This window comes from Mustela erminea, chromosome 2 (assembly GCF_009829155.1).
Source record: "Mustela erminea isolate mMusErm1 chromosome 2, mMusErm1.Pri, whole genome shotgun sequence".
In the NCBI taxonomy this organism is placed as follows: domain Eukaryota; kingdom Metazoa; phylum Chordata; class Mammalia; order Carnivora; family Mustelidae; genus Mustela; species Mustela erminea.
The window spans coordinates 142,352,112-142,369,624 of NC_045615.1; the positions used below are offsets into that span (position 1 = coordinate 142,352,112).

The 17,513-nt window shown below is 40.2% G+C and overlaps 1 protein-coding gene across 3 annotated transcripts in view; it reads left to right on the plus strand.

The window, feature by feature from the left end:
• Window positions 1-17,513, plus strand: part of CRACD (capping protein inhibiting regulator of actin dynamics) — a 268,869-nt gene that overhangs the window by 131,729 nt on the left and 119,627 nt on the right. For all 3 annotated transcript variants that reach the window (XM_032334353.1, XM_032334354.1, XM_032334355.1), the window contains exon 3: window positions 485-627. The gene's annotated coding sequence lies outside the window, so the exon portion shown is untranslated. The remainder of the gene's footprint in view (window positions 1-484; window positions 628-17,513) is intronic.

A 17,513-nucleotide genomic window follows, 5' to 3' on the forward strand; every position in this document is an offset into this window, starting at 1 on the left:
GGTATTTGAATAAAAAGGTGCCTTTGCTACCTCTGGGGGAGGGATCAATCTAATGATTACGGCTTTTAATTCTCTGCTAGGTTGAATTAGTATCTTCTAGCTCCTTGAATTTTGGGTAAACTACCATGGAGCACTGGATGTGGTGCATAAACAATGAATTTTGGAACACTGAAAAAAATAAAATTTAAAAAGATAAATATGATAATTCTGTATGTAAGAAGGATTGGGCACCTTGGTATTCATGGAGAGGATGCTTTCAGTCCCTTCAAATGTAGAAACAATTTATAATAAATGCTTTTAAGGCACTAGAATAAATTTAGGCTAAGGAACTTTAATTTTATGAAACCTAATTTAAAACCTCAGGGAAAAAAATAAAAACACTCCTTTGTACTGAGTTCTGCTGGAATGAAAAAGAGATTCATTTTGAGGCTTCCCAAGAGAACTGAAGATATAAAGCTCTTGATGTTTTGTTTTTTCTCAACAGTTCACAAGAGCAGTGACTCCCAGGTTTTTCTCAGCAATGTACTCCATTTCCTGGCACACTTAACCACTGATCTCCTTCTTACAAGAAGAAAATTTTGGTGAAGAGTTACCCAGCAAGGAAAGGACGTGTGGCTGTTAAGATAGGTAAGTCATTCTTTTAGAGGATGGGGAAGGAAGTAGCTTATGGAGAAAGTACTAAAGAACATTTTATTTATTGTGAATGGCATGCTAGAAATGGATAGTATGCATTTCACTGTCAAGTTAAAAGATCCTTGTTGCTGAGGATCTTCTAATTCTAGATTTAATTCTCAGCTCTTAGCAGCTGTATAAACTTGGCCACATCACTTAAATTCTCTGAGCCCCTTTCTTTCATCTGTATAAAAAAAATTAATATGAAAAGCTTTTGCAAATGGGAGGATATAATATAAAATGTAATTATCACTGTTTGTTCTTCTGTTGCTGTTATAAAATTCTGTGGAATAGTTAGTGACCTTGTGTCTCATGGTGCATTTGGGCCATAGAACTTGGTACTGTGAATTTGGAGACTCCATATTGAGTGTCAGGTGTAGGAGACCCCCACCCCCTCCCCCATAACAACAACATTGTACTGTTCTTTTGTCTACAAGTACCTGCTACTTTTTAGAAGATGGGGCAAAGGATGAAAGTTAAAGACAAGATCAAAGGAAAGAAAATACCTGTATGAGCATTAAGTGTTTAGATACACTATTTCATGTAATCCATGCACCAAGTCATGTAAGATGGATGTTATCCATTCCATTTTGCCTTAAAAGACAGAATTCCTTAGACAGTCACTTAAAAGAAGATGAAAACCATTCTGATTTATCATAACTTGGAAGATATTATTGGATGGTGGGAACTTGAAGTTTTTAATTTTTCTAATGTTTTATAGTGCGCACGTACAGCTTCATAAAGTGGTTAATTAAAAATAAATAATGGGTTTTAAAGAATCTTTGTCAAGTACCCATTATGAACCAGGTACTGTTTTAGGTGTTTGTTCACATCAGTGAGCAAAACATGAAGATCTAGGCCCTCGTGGACCTTATGTTCTAGCATCGTGGGAAACAGATAATAAATAATGCATGTAATAGAGAAATAAATAAAGTACTAGGCTATTAGAAGCCAGTAAGAATATGGAAACAAGAGAAAGAAAACCTAAGGGGACTTGGAGGTGCCGGGTGACGCAGGAGTACACACTGCAGTGTTAAATGGAACATCCAGGGTCAGCTTCATTGAGGAAAGATAGGAAGTCACAGTTCCCCGTGGACATGTTCTAGGCAAAGGAAGCAGGTGAAGCAAAAGCCCTAAGGAGTGAACAAGGTGGGCTATTTTGGTCATAGCCAGGAGGCCGATGAGCTGGCGCCGAGACTGGACAGGACGGTAGTTGGGAGGCTGAGTTTAGAGATGCAGCGTCAGCTCCAGAGAAAATGTCACTTCCTTACTTCAAATGCGTAAGAAAAGTTACCTTGTTTTCTTCCTGCCTACTTGGTTTTTTTCTGTGTGTGTTTCTTCTGCATTTAAAATACATACACGTACACACACACACCAAATAAGTTATCGCTCTCTCACTGTGTTAGTTCTTAGGACAACTGTAACATAGTACCACAAAGTAGGTGGCTTGAAATAGCAGAAATGTATTGTCTCACAGATCTGGAGCCTAGGAGTCTGAAATCAAGAGAGACACTGGGTATTCTATGCAGCTAATGAATCGTTTAACACTACATTAAAAACTAATGATGTACTATACGCTGGCTAACTGAGTGTAATTTAAAAAAAAAAAAAAAAAGGAGAGAGGGCAGTGCTCCCTCTGAGACATAAAGGGGAGAATCCTTCCTTGCCCCTTCATAGGTCTGGTGGTGGCCAGCAATCCTTGGCTTTCCTGGGTCTGGTGCCACATCACATCACTCTGCCTCTGTCTTCCGATGTCATTCTCCCTGTGTGTTGGTGTCTTCCCAGGGCTGTCTTTCCTTTTCTTAGAAGGATGACAGGCATACTGGATTCAGGATCCTACTCCAGTATGATCTCACCTTCTTTCCAGATAAGCTCACATTCTGAGGTACTGAGGGTTAGCACGTAAGTATACCTTTTGGGGGGCACATTTTAACTCATAATAAAAATTAATAGCCCGTAATAATAATTAACAGTAGGTGTTATTCTTCCCATCATCCTAGCGGAGAAGCAGGTTCAGAAAGCATAAGTGACTTGCCCAGAGTCCGTCAGTAAGCAGAAGAGCAGGTCAGTGCGCACCTGTGGCAGGATGTGAAGTTGGAGGTGACAGGGACAGTTCTGGCTGAGGACAGGAACTGCACACTGCGGCGTTGCAGTCCCTGTCCATACTGCTTAACCTCAAGATAGCTCAAAATGGATGCTCTGTCTCAGCATTCCTATCAAAGGGAAGGTAGATGCCTCCTCCGTAACCCACTTCCCATTTTGCATTTCATTCCATAGCATTACAAGACACAGGAAACAGATGCTATTTCCCTGTTTTCAGAATTTTCCCAGAAAATTAATACTGTAATTTCTGTGGTGTGTAGAACATTTTGTGACAGTACATGGGTTTTTCTTATACAACATAGGAAAATATATGATTGAGTCAGTTGGCATATTACAGTAGAATTAGGGGATTTTTAGAGCATTTAATATATTTCCCTTTCTCATTATATTAAAAAAATTCTTTCTTAATACTGAATTTGTCTGGCCATTTGTGAGCCTGAAATCAGCATTAGAGCTTTATTTTTAGTCTTAGTCTTGAAGGATGCACCTGAGAAAAGGAAGGGTACCCCAAAACAGGACTGAACACTTTTCCATGACGTCATGAGGGTGACATCCCTGGGTCAGGTTAAATGTGCACAAAACCACCAAAGGCAGTGTAGAGGAATCTCTAGATCCTGCTCAAGGAAAAACAAATCCTCAAGCTAAGTGTTAAGTCTGGGTGGTGAGACAAAGGGTGGCTGGAAAAAAGATCAGAAGGTCAAAACAGAAAAATTAGAGCTATGTCAAGAAGTAGAATGTGAGACATACTCAGTGGTTCAGAAAGTTACTTGGCTGAGGGCTTGCGAGGCTTCCTTGTCCATGGCCCTGACTGCATGGTGTGGGGTGAGAGAGGGCAGGCCCCTTTCTGCTTTTAGAGACTTGCTACCCATGATTTGTGGTGACAGTCTTGTAGTTTCTTTTCAAGGCCCCTTCTTTTTACCTCTTTTCTCAGTATGTATTTATTCCTCCCAAGTTCTTGGGCTTCACTTTTCACTTAACAGCTGACTGGCTTGGATCTGTGTGTTGAAGCATATATTCTTCTTAGAATCACAAAAGGGAAAACTGCCTCTCTTCCAAAGATGCTTCTACTCTGTTAAAATCGATTTTCTTTGATCCTGAAAGAGTGTGGCAAGAGCTAGGTCTTCATATTTTCCTACTGAATGAAAATGATCCACAGTCTTTGTCTGCCGTCCCCACCACAGCTGGCCACTGCCCAGAATGCAGCAAGGTCCCCTGGGTCTGGCGTGGGGGGCGGGCTCAGAGGTCAGTGAACACAGGTGCGCCCCACCGACTTTTGAGGACCTGGCTGGCACCCGGTAAGGCAGAGAAACAGTTGCTGCTCTTGCTGCGGCGGCTGCTGCTAATTGTCAAGGGCCGAGCGAGTCAGGGGTCACTGGTTTGAATTACTTCCCTGCTGCAGACATTCTGGGAAAATACGAGGCTTTTCACAAGAAAGGCCTAAAGGTGACAAGTATTAGAATTTAGTGGCCTACTTAATCCCTCTTATCACTGCAGAATGGGAATAAAATCCTCCTTATTTCCCAGTCGTGGTAAATGGTTGAGAAATGAGAAACACTGAGGCCTTCAGTTAGAAAACATTTAATTATAAAACATTTTTTTTTTAATTCGGGTGAAATTCACATAGCATAATAATAGCCATTTTAAAGATTTATTTATTTATTATTTGGGAGACAGAGCATGTGTGCTTATTGGCAGGAGGGACAAGGGAGAGAGAATCTGAGGCAGACTCTGCTCCCTCAGTGCAGAGCCTGATATGGGGCTGCTCAGGGGGCTTGATCCCACAACCCTGAGATCATGATCTGAGGCGAAACCAAGGGTAGGACACTTAACTGCCTGTGCCAATCAGGTGCCCCCAAATTAGCCATTTTATTTATTTATTTATTTTAAATATTTTATTTATTTATTTGACAGTGAGAGATCACAAGTCGGCAGGCAGAGAGGCAGGTAGAGAGAGAGGAGGAAGCAGGCTCCCTGCTGAGCAGAGAGCCCGACGTGGGGCTGGATCCCAGGACCCTGGGATCGTGACCCGAGCCAAGAGCAGAGGCTTTAACCCACTGAGCCACCCAGGCACCCCCAAATTAGACATTTTAAAGTGAACGATTTAGTGGCCGTTAGTACATTCACAGTGTTGAGCAACTATCCTAGAACATTTTCACCGCCCCCCAAATTAGAAAACCCCGTACATGTTAAGCAGTTATTCCCCATTTCTCCTTCCCCTCAACCACTGACAACCACCGATCTGCTCTCTGTCTCTAGGGATTTATCTATTCTAGCTATTTAATATAAAGGGAATCATACAGGATATGACTTTTTGTGTCTGGTAAAACATTTATTTTTAAACACAAGTCATTTTTATATCAGTCTCCTCTTGTCATAACAGTGGGAGAGCTGGGGTGCTGCCGGAGTGTTAATGTCTCTCTAATTAGGCCCTCGAAGGAAAAAAAAACGCTCTTCAGGAATACCTGCTTCACTTCTGCTGCGGGTGGGTTTCTCTTCATGAGATAACTCGCAGTTTAGATTTAAGTTAATGTTACTTAATTTGGGAGGATATGAAGAATTCAGCTTTACTTCAGGATGGCGGTCAGTCCCCTCTGGCATCCTTCCCCCCACCTCCACTTTGTGTCGTTGTCTAGTGGTCTGAACCCCAATTTATCCCATCATCCAGATGAACCTGTAACTGATACTTTGGCATCGGGATAGCTAGAGATTATATTGCTAGCTAAGCAACAAAGCGTAGTCTCCCCCCGGGGAGTTGAATGATACCAGCCGTTGAAGATGAAAATTTGAGAAATACTTTACACTCTCATCTGTAGAGGAGGCTGACCATCCTGCCGCCTCCCTTCTCTCCCCCCTGGAACAGAGGCTGCTCAGGGAGGGCCTCGGGATGCAGGCAGCAGGGGCCTGACGTGAGATTCCTCTCTCTCTCTCTCTCTGCCACAGTAACCCAAGGTAGGTTGCACAGATGAAGCTGGCAGAGAAAGGGGCAGCTGGATGGCAAACAAGGTTCTGAGGGGACCCAAATTCTAGTTAAATCTTTTTGCAGGAGCAAAAGATCCTGCTGGTCTAGTGATGCAGAACTCGAGAATTAAATTGGCATAGAGCTAGTGCTTTCAGCAAATGCAACCTCTGGAAGTCTCTCTCCGGCAGATCCCCTGGGAGTGGCAGGACCGTTAAATGGAGGACAAATTACAACTCGCTGCCCTCAGATGGTGGTTATTGTGAGTGTGTTCTGTGCCAGGTGTGGCTGAGGCATCAACTGTCTGCTCCAAAATATCTTCCAGGGACCTGAGAATACCAACCAATGAGTGGACACCACAGAGCAGCGACAGGGATGGGCTGGGGCACTTCTGTTGATCGCTCTTCCTCCCTCTTCTTTCATCTCTTTCTGTCTCCCTCCCTCCACTGACATGTGTGGAGCTCGTCCTGTGCCAGGCACTGTGCGGAGGGCCAGGGTATGAACTCTGACCCCGCCCTCCCTCCCCTGGTCTCCCCTCCATGCATGTCCTCCTGCGGTCGCCGAGCATTAGAAGTAGTTGTATACTTGTCTGTCTTCCGGAGGAGAAGGTAGCTTCTAAAGGCCAGAGTCCTTGCCCTGGAGCCTCTGAATCCAACATTGCCCTAGCAGAACTTTATGGAATTGAATTCAGATATGTAAGCAGATAACCGTATAAAATGTGATTAGTGATATTTGAGAGAGTTGTGCACAGAGTGCTGGGCAACACAAAGGGCAGGGTGAACAACTGCCAAAGGCAGCCGCAGGGCCTCCCCAGGGGTGTCATCTGAGCCGTCTTGAAAGATGAGAAGGTGTTTGCCAGACAAATGGGGCTCGGGGTGGGGGCACACAATCTCCAGAGGTCACACCTATGTGAATATGTTTCTTGGGAGGAGGCTATGATCCTCTAAATCCTGCCCTTTCTTTCTCTAATGAAACTTCAGAAAATAACTCCGTGGTTGGCCACTATCTCTGGATCAAGCCCATGGACAGTATAGGCATCTCTTTTAGAAAGTGGTAAGTCTGTTTCTTCTAGGAGCTAAAGGCCACTCCCCACCAAAAAATTCTGTTGAATTCCTTATCTCTAAACTGCCATGTGTTTTAATCTTTCTTCTTCGTGTTGAAATAAACGTTTAAAAAAGTTCTTTTTCTAGGTTTGAGTGGAGCCAAGATTTCACTCTGATAATCCTTTCACCATTTCAGCAAATGTGTGTTGAATGCCTCCCCTGCTCTGGAGTCTCGGCTTACAAAGAACGAACAGTGAGCTGGTTTTTGCTCCCAAGGAGACTAAAACTGACACCAAACAGGAAGCTAAAGTAGCACAGGGATGGTCTTCCTTTAGCATTTACTATTAACGTGTAGTCTTCATGCTGAGTTGGTATTGAAACTTTTTGGAGTAGGTGACTCCAATTCTGAACTGAAGTTTAGGGGTCCAAGGAACAATCAAGAAAGCCACCCTTACCACTAGAAGATTAGCCAGGAAAAGCAAAAAAACATCTTTAGTCTAAAGTTTACTGAGTATGTATTTTAAGGAACTTCAGAAAGTCCACTCCATGCAGAAAGATACCCCAAAAGGAGCACATAAGATAAAGTTTTATATTAAGTATTTGGTTATATATACTTCTATGTCTTATTTATAGATAAGATTCTATATCTTATGTCTTATAAGATTTCATTTATTTATTGAGAGAAAGACAGAGATAGGGCATGAGCAGAGGGAGAAGGAAAAGCAGACTCCCCGCCGAATGGGGAGCCCAACACCGAGCTTGATCCCAGGACCTGGAGATCATGACCAGAGCCAAAGACATGACTGACTGAGCCGCCTAGGCGCCCCTACTGTATTTTACTTTATTTATTTTTCTTAGGAGGTTCCACGTCTAGCAAGGAGACCAACACGGGGTCCAAACCCATGACCCCAAGATTAAGACCAGAGCTGAGACCTTCTACCCAAAGAGCTGAAACCCAGGTGCCCCAATACTTGTGTATTTTAAAAAACATGTCATTTGATGTTCGTTTATTTGCCATAAATTATGGTGTTTTTATAAGGACTTCAGAATTTTCTGGAACTGGTACACCAATTTATACTTCTGATGATTGCGCAGACAAAGATGTGGCTTACCAAGGTTTGTCTTACCTTTCCCAGTAGGGAACTGCTTAGTTCCGGGATAGACAGTGCCTGTGATCACCCGGTGCCACGACTCCGAAACGCTCTCCTTCTCTTCTCTCTCTTCCGCTCAGCCTTCCTGGCCTTCAAAGACAAAATCAGATGCCAGCTCGTCCATAATTCGTTCTCTTACACCCCTTGCTTCCCATAAATTACTCATTTTCTTGCCTCCAGACTTCCATAACAGCTCATTCTGCCCCTGTATATGCACACAGAACATAACATTTTCTACCCGGTTTATACTTTTGGGTAAATATGTTATATCCCATATGAAATGATAATTTCCTTGGAATCAGTAATATTTTCTTTTGTCTTTATATCTCGTCCCTTCTTCCCTCTTCCAGTACCTGTTACATGAAGAGCTATAATGGACACTCAATAATAATTCACTGAAATGGCATCAGTGGATGGAATTTCAGTCTAGATTAGTGAATGTCGACATCCTTCTGGATGCCATCGTCCATAGCGTAAATCCTTAAACCATTGTTTCCCAAAGTAAGTTCCAGTTCAATAGCCCGTACAAAAGTCTAAGGTCAGAACTTATGGAAAATTTTAGTTAAACAAAGTTAAACAGGATTCTTTACTGTAGGACTTCCTAAATTGTAGGCACTGAGAGGGAGATAGAGTGAATGATGTTTCCCAAAATTATTTGACCAGAAAAACCTTGATAATTATCTGAAGATGTATATTAGTTTCCTCTTGCTGTTCTAACAAATTCCCTTGAAGTTACTGGCTGAAAGCAATGCAAGTTCTGGAGGTCAGAAGTCTAAAATGAGGTAGTGGGGCAATGTTCCTTTTGGATGCTCAAGGGGGAGAATCCCTTGCCTTGCCTTTTCTGGCTTCTAGAGACTGCCTACTTCCTTGACCTCTGATTTCTTCCTCCCATCCTTAAGGCCAGCAATGTAGTGTAGGGGGTGGAAAAATGTTTCCTTCTAGGTTCTTTGCCTGGTTTAATAATGAAATGGACATAAGATGGATAAACAGGAAAGAAAACAAATTTGGTTTCATACATCCTGGAGCCCCCTGAAAACACGAGACTCAGAGAAGTAACCAGAGCAGGAAGCTTCTGCACCTCTTAGACAGACAATAAAATTGTGAAGAATTGACAGAACAAAAAGGTCTGGGTTTGGGGTACCAAATTAGGGAAAAAGTAACCAAGGTTGTTTATACAGCTTCTTGGCCCTAACTTGCCTCCCTGGCTAACCTGTGGAAGTCTTGAGGTAATAAGTTTTGAATCTTCTGCCTTCCTGGCATTTGGAGGGTACCCTTCACATGAGAGATTTATTTCCTGCTTTCAGGGGGGACACACAGGAGAGTTAAGAGTGTCCTTCTTGCACTGACTACCCCCAAGTAACTTTAATTCAAAATAATCAATATGCAAAAATGGCATATTCGAGGTGCCATAGTGTCTCCCGTTTACTAGCATCTTCCAGTCTTTCTCTGACCCCTGCTTCTGTCAGCATCCCTCTTCCTATGACTCCTGACACTCTTGCCTCTCTTGTAAGGGTCCTTGTGATTGCACTGGGCCTACCTCAGAAATCCAGGATAATCTTCTCATCTCAACATCCTTGGCTTAATCATGTCTGCAAAGCCCCTTTGCTATGTAAGGTAACATGTTTACAGGTTCTGGGGATTAGAAAGTGGCCATCTTGGGGTGGTTCAATCAGTCAACTACTTGCTTTCCGCTCAGGTCATGATCCCAGGGTCCTGGGATCAAACCCCACATCAGGCTCCCTGCTGAGTGGGGAGTCTACTTTTCTTTCTCCCTCTGTCTCTCAAGCCTGCTCACGCTCTCTCTTGCTCCCTCTACTTTCTCTCTCTCTCAAATAAATAAGATCTTGAAAGGAAGGAAGGAAGGAAGGAAGGAAGGAAGAAAGAAAGAAAGAAAGAAAGAAAGAAAGAAAGAAGTAGATGATAAAAACTGTACAAATTATAGAGATCAGAAGTTTAGGGGTGCCTGTGTGGCTTAGTCACTTAAGCATCCAACTCTTGATCTCAGCTCAGTTCTTGATCTCAGGGTTTTGAGTTCAAGCCCTGTGTTGAACTCTGTGCTGGGCATGAAATCTACTTTAAAAAAATAAAATTATTTTTTTAATTTTAAATTTATCTAAGTTTAAAATTTTAAATTTATATAAGTTTAAAATTTATAGGAATGCAGAGAAAGTAATACTTAATAAAAAATGTGGTTAGTATTTGAAAAAGTAGAAGAAAGTTAAAAAAGAAAAAAAGACATTATGGTATTAGGACTGTTTAGGTGATTACTTTCACCAGGTAGGAAGATGGGTACTATGGGCATAGCTAGAAAAGCAGATAGAATTTGATTTTTGTAAAGAAATAGAACTTAAAATGGAAACTTGTTATACCTGGCAAAGCAGGAGAGTAACATTCAACCTTCATATAAATTTAAATGTTTCAAAAATCATTTTTGCCTTAGTTTGTCAATCCAAGATCATTTTTTTCCTAATAAACAACCTCTGTGAGAACGAATATTTGCAAAATTTGTTGAACTACTTGGAAAATAGTATGGGAACAAAAGAAAACATTATCATGATTATTGTTGTATTTTATAAGCCTACTATTCTTTTAGCTTAAAAACATTATAAGAAATTATGCTATAATAACAATACAAATTTTTGGATATCAGAGAGCATTTTGATACAGAAGAGATAAGATGTGGGAAGGTGTGTATTTGACAAGGTAGAGTTTTCTTCTTCATAGTTTGGGAGTTCTGTAGTTTCCTCTAGTGTAAACACTGACTCCATTAATACTGAATGGGAAAGCCTCCATGAACTAACCCTACCTTTCCCTTTCAGGTGTGAGGAGTGCAGTAAAATTCTCCCCCTTGGCAGGGGTCAGCAGTTTAATGGAGACTGTAATTCTGTGAATGTGCCGTTTTTATGGACTGTGAAATGTAATAATAATTTTAGTGTTTTATTACAGGTGTCAGTTTGCTTCCCCCCATCTCTTCCGTTTTATTACGAATTATACGCGTCTGTATGATGAAGGGTGATGTGTTTTCTTCCGTGGAAGTGGAAGGTCTAGGACAGAATTGATGATATGAATGTGGTTTTGTTGGTTTTGTTTGCTTTTTACAATTTTGTAAGTTTGCTCTCACAGATTGCATGCTGTACTTTTAATTTCAGTAACGTTTAACAAACTCATGGCCATGGAGGAAATTAAACTCCCACAGAATGTCCATAATGAGACTCTGGGTGCTGCTGCTTCAGGTACGGTACTGAGTGGCTACTCTGAGCGGCAAATTAAAGAGACAAAAGCCATCTTCTCCTTACTGCTTCTAGTGTACAGAACTACTCGGATTTAACCATAAATTACTTGTACAGCAACCTCAACTGCCTGGAACACAGCAAAGCAAAGGCCGCTAAAACAGATGCCATTCATCCTCCAAACTCCGGGGGGAGCTTCTTAGACTTCCGCCTGACACCTAGTGATTCTCTCTCTACATACAATTCTATACTGCGTGATCATTTAATCTCCTCTTTCACAGGCACACGAAGCACAGATTTAAAAGGAGAAGGAATTTTGAGAATCAGACTCACCAACTAGTAAGAAGTGACAGTTAAACACACGAAAGAAGGAGGCAGAATACTTACTTTAAAATGGGCACAGAAATGTTTTAAGGCACCAGGGCACTGATAGGAACAGACCATCTTGAATGCGTCCTTTAAGACATCACTTTATTGCCTTGAAACTAATAGCAATGGCCCTGAGACCCCAGGAACAGTTTATATTCTATTCATGTACATACAATGTATTATAGAAAAATTTCTGTTCAAAATGCTTTTATTTTTGGTGATACTGAAAGGAATAACATTTAGTTAACCTCATCCTTCAATAATACCATATAAATAGGAATTGTCATAATATATTGCATTGAAGGAGCCCTAAAATACATCTGTTTTTACTACTAGTGATTAGAATATTTTGACTTTAAATTCTCATTTCATTTTTTTCTCCCAAAATTCCTTCCAATGATGTAGAAATCAAAATTAGGGAAAATGAGAGCTTTGGAAGACATTCTGCATTATGCCTGCGCTGAACTTCTCTTTTTCCCTTTTTGCCCCCACTCAACAACACAGGCCCTCTGGCCAGTATGGCTTGCCAGTGTGTGAGAGTGTGGCCCCAGAGTAATATTCTGGGACTCACGTTATAAAGCTTTTACTGTATCCCTAAGGGAGGTTACAAAGAAATCTATTAGGCCTTCCTAGTTCCTTATTGTTTAGGGTAAGTTTTGGGGGGGGGGGCAGGGGAGAATGTTTTTCTTTTTTCCTTGATTATGCGGCTCCCTTGACAGCATTATCTTTCCTCATTAGAAACCATAGCTTTATTTTGCCGTGTGGCTCATCTTCACAATTCTGTGATTATAAAGTTGATTTCTCAAGTATTTCTTATCCAAGCTCCAAATAAACTAGGCTTCATTATAAGCTGTTATTTCTTTAAATCATGAGAAATTATGTAGTCCATTTGACCATGAGCCTCGAACAGAAGGTAGGACAAGGCACCTTCCCCAGAGCGTATTTGTGTTATTGTAGGTCTTTGACATTAGAAGTTGACTCTGGCATTTAATCAGGGAAGAAACAGACACATAATGATCTGTCTCATTCCTACTCTCCTGTAATACAGCAAGATATTTGTCTAAATGTCCCTTAGATGGGGTAGGAGGTAGTAGTTAATATGGAAATAGGAAAAAACAGTATGCACTGAACCGCTTTGCGCCTGTGATGAAGTAGATCACAGAACCTTCAAAAGCAGAATTCTCACTCTCTACTTAATGCAAGTTTATTATCTAATTATGCCAGGCATTGTGCTCTATATGACTTCACAAGTAACACTTTTCTTAGAGCCATGGCCATGTCCTTTTAGTGCCCATAAAATAGAACAAGAAAATGTGTCCCTTCCCCCTGCTGACTTTAAAAAAAAAAAAAAAAGACAATAAAACAAGACTGAATAGAGGATTGGTACCCTTGAAGTTGAAGGGAAAATAAAAGGCATAGAGAAAATAATATACTTTAAAATGAGACCAAAGTATTAACCTTAGGTGACTCATTTTTGTTTTGATGGGTAGTGATTCAAATTTAATAAAACCTGAGCAGCCATAGATCACCTAAGTTCAGTCAAAAGTCTCCAGCCGTTTTCATTCTTCAGGTGGATTCCTTCGTATTTTTTCAGCTTCTGGGTTATTATTTGTTTGCATTTTTTCAGGGCTCCTTCTCACCTCTTTCAGAACAGAGTGGCAGTTTGGGAAGGTCAGTCCCCACAGCTTGATGTATAGTGGGCAAAAGAAATCCTTAACAAAAGTTGATTTCCAGTCACAGATGTCCCTTCTAAGTTACATGGTCATGGGAAGATGATCTGAAAACACAGTCAGTTGAACGAGATATAGCCCCCCAAAAGACTTGGATCAAGGTAGCAAACTAAAAGAAGAAATGTGAAATTCTGCAGGAAATATTGTTTAAGTCTTGTTTCATGTTTTTAGCAGTACCTTAATTTAGGTGTGAGAAATAGGCTTAGCTAAAAAGAACCTAGTATTTCCTTATGCCCTTAGTTGGCAATCTAACCAGTATTTAAGGATTTCTTCCTGAGGATTTCAAAAGTTTCTTTTCAGGATGAGGCATTTTCCTATCTGAGCTTTCAACAACAGATTTTATAACACTTGGAGTTAACTTAAACTTGTACGATCCCATATACCAGACTGCCATAACATAGAAATATTCTTTTGTTTCCATTCATCATTTGGGAATAAAAATGGATCTTATTTTTATGTATCTTCTTGAAGAACTGAAAAATTAAAGAAACATTCAGAAGTCTATTTTTATCCTTTTTTTGTAGTAGAACAGTTCACTTATATCTTACTGATTATTATGCCTTCTTGTTTAGCACTTTAGATGCAATATTTGTAAGTTCTCCCTTTTTTAGCTTAGCCTTGAGATAGAAAGTTCTAAAGAATAGCTAGTCCCCAGAGAGTTCTTGTCCATTAAAGTACACTGGTGATAAATGGAATCAATTTATTCTTAGTGACTTTTTAATTAACCTAGAACCTAATTTTTTTATATGAAATAGTTAGTTCAACGCAATGCAATTTTTAGCCGGGACTCCAGAACCTGAGCCAGAGTAGAAAGAGAAAGAATGAATATCTAAGATACTGTCCCTCTCAATCTTAATATTGTTAATTCTACTAAGTGTAGTGGAAGCATAGATCACTCTACTATACAGGCTCAAGAAGTTGCCTTAGGATCAAAGTCACACAGAATTTTTTGAATATGCTGACACAAATTTCACTGATCCTTTTAGAAGCCACATTCAACTGCTTATCAGATATTGTGGCCAAGAACAAGGGGTTGCAAAGAGGTTTGTCTGTGCTATAACTTTTATGTATTCTACTGCCTTCCAGAATTCTTAACATAAAATAGTGGGAAATTAAAAACCGCATCATAGTATTTTCTTAAAATATACTTTATTTTCTTAGAGCAGTTTTAGTTTTATTAGCAAAATTGAACAGAAAGCAGAGTTCTCATATATTGCTTGTCCCTGCAATGCAGTATTTTTAACTTTAGAATTTTACTTTTATAAAGATCACAACTTTATTGAGAAATAATAAACATATCATGAATTTACCTTTTTAAGGTATACAGTTCTGTGCTTTTAGTACATTCATGGAGTTGTGCAACCATGACCACTCTAATTTCAGAATTAAAACTTACTTCTAAATGATGAAATTAAAATATCATTTAGAGAATTTAAAGAAGAGAAAAAATAATCTCCCAAACTCACCATTCTAAGCAAATATTTGTCATTTTTTGATAAATTTTATTCTGTTTTTTTTTTTTTTAATAACACATCCAGGTATTTTTACAAAGGATGATAGGAATGTTCTGTGCAGTTATTTACAAGTTTTCTGGTGGGAGTGGACGGCTCTGTCTCTTTAAGGCTGCTCACAGTGTGATGCGGAGTGCCGTGATTCTTATTGCTCTGTGTACACATGAAATTTTTCAAATGAAGAAAATAACTTCATGGTTGTGTATGCTGTGGTGTGTTGCTTTTCACTAAGCTGTCTCTTGGTATTTGAACATTGCAAAGCCCTGTTAAAGCTTTATACTTTGGGTCATTCGTAACAGGTGACATCTTTTTTTCCCCCCAGTGTTCCAAGATTTATTGTTTATGCACCACACCCACTGCTCCATGCAATATGGCATCTTTTATTCTTTCTTTCTAGGATGTGAGAGCAATGAAAGATTAAATTAACTAATGAGGCCATTGTGTTCTTAGATGCTACTGTCCCTTCAGTGTAAGGGCAGCCTCAGCCCCGGGCCTCATGAAGAAGGGACTCAGCTGACATCAGTGGGGGGCGCTGAGCCATGAAGTGTATAAAAGCAAACAGTAAGAGAGACAGTGAAAACGTAGGCATGGATATGAGCACATTTACAGAAGTTTCACAAGCGACCAAAAATTGTAAGAAAAGATGTTCTGGGATGTGAATGAAAAAACTTCTTTTGGAATCAGATTAAGAGCATTTGGAAAACACTGATAATGTTATATGCAATAAAGGATGCGAGAAATGGGGTACTCCTATGTTATGAGAGTATAATTGGTCAACCTTGTAAGAGGCTAATTTGATGGCATTTATTTAAAATTTAAAATGTCTATTCTCTTTAGCTGAAGAATAACACTCTTAAGAATTGTGCAGAAGTAGGGGCGCCTGGGTGGCTTAGTTGGTTAAGGGTCCAATGTGATCTCAGCTCAAGTCTTGATCTCAGGGTCATGGGTTCCAGACCCACAGTGGACTCCACACTGGGCATGGAGCCTACTTAAAAAAAGAATTTTTCAGAAGTAATAGCACTGTATATAAAAACGCATATATAGACATATTCATTGAAGCCATATTTGCAATGGTAAGAAAAAATCTATTGCTCAGCAATAGGAGAATTGGCGAAATAAATCATGGTTCAGATAGCCATTAAGAAGAACAAGGTTCATGTGTATTTGTGTGTGTATGTGATGCCCAATGTAGATGTGTATGATATACTTTCATGTGAAAAGATGAAAATTGTATATCTCCCTTTTATTTTAAAAAGTGTATTGTAGATAAGTTTGTTCATATATAAGAAAACTGGGGTTGAGGGATATTTTGCTTTTATTTTATTTTTTCCTACCAACTGGATCATGAATGATTTTTACTTTTCTTTTTTCTGTGTTTTTCAATCCCCACATTTGAAAAATTATGTGACTTTCCCAGGCTTTCAAAGATGAGAAAATGGAGCAATTTGAGCTAAGCTATCGAAGTAGTGCCAAGTAGAAGTTCTTAAGGATCCAGCTTTAGTGAATAGGTAAATTTGATTTTTAATTAGTATACCAGCAGTTTAGGGACCCCTGGCTGGCTCAGTCAGTAGAACATGTCACTCCTGATCTCAGGGTCATGAGTTCAAGCCCCGTGTTGGATGTAGAGAATACTTAAAAAGTAAAATCTTAAAAAAAACCATAGTGTATCAGTAGTTCATATGGAAAAAGGTCTTTCTAAAATATGTGAAAATAGTTTTTACTCAGGTTAAACCTTTTGAATTTTTGTTTCTTCTAATCATAAAATATTATGAGACATTTTGAAGATAAATAAGAATCTAAAGAAGATAAAAAAAAAATCCTTTCTATTTTGGGTGCGTGGATGGCTCAGTCAGTTAAACATCTGCCTTCAGCTCAGGTCATGATCCTGGGGTCCTGGGATGGAGCCCTGCGTCTATCTCCCTGCTCAGTGAATAGCCTGCTCCTCCTTCTCCCGCTGTCCCTTCTTCTGCTTGCACTTATGGGCCCGTGTGCGTGCTCTCTCTCTCCCTGCAAGCAGAGGGAGTGCAGAGGGAGAGAGAGAATCTCAAGTAGACTCCCCGCTGAGCTCAGAGCCCAACCAGGGGACTGGATCCCACAACCCTGAGATCATGACCTGAGCCGAAATCAAGAGTCAGACCCTTAACCAACTGCACCACCCAGGTGTATCCCCCTTTTTAAGATTCAAATAAATAAATAAAATCTTTTTAAAAATTCTTTATAATTCTATCACTTGGAGATAAAGTAGGCTAAGTCTTAAAACCTCACTTGTGCTATCATTTTGAAATTTCAAAAGAATTTATTTTCACTCTAATCACTTGTCTCATTGCTGATAGTGGGGGGATACTTATGATCTTAATGAAGTTTCCTGAATATTTCCTATCAAAAAATCAGCCTTGGGGCGTGTGGGTGGCTCAGTGGGTTAAGCCTCTGCCTTCAGTTCAGGTCATGATCTCAGGGTCCTGGGATCGAGCCCCACATCGGGCTCTCTGCTCAGTGGGGAGCCTGCATCTCTCTCTCTCTGCCTGCCTCTCTGCCTACTTGTGATCTCTGTCAAATAAATAAATAAAATCTTTAAAAAAAAATTAGCCTTGGTAGTATTGCACATTGTAATAAAAGTTTAAAAAGTTGGGCGCCTGGGTGGCTCAGTTGGTTAAGCAACTGCCTTCAGCTCAGGTCATGATCCCAGAGTCCTGGGCTCAAGTGCTGCATCAGGCTCCCAGCTCCTTGGCGAGTCTGCTTCTCCCTCTG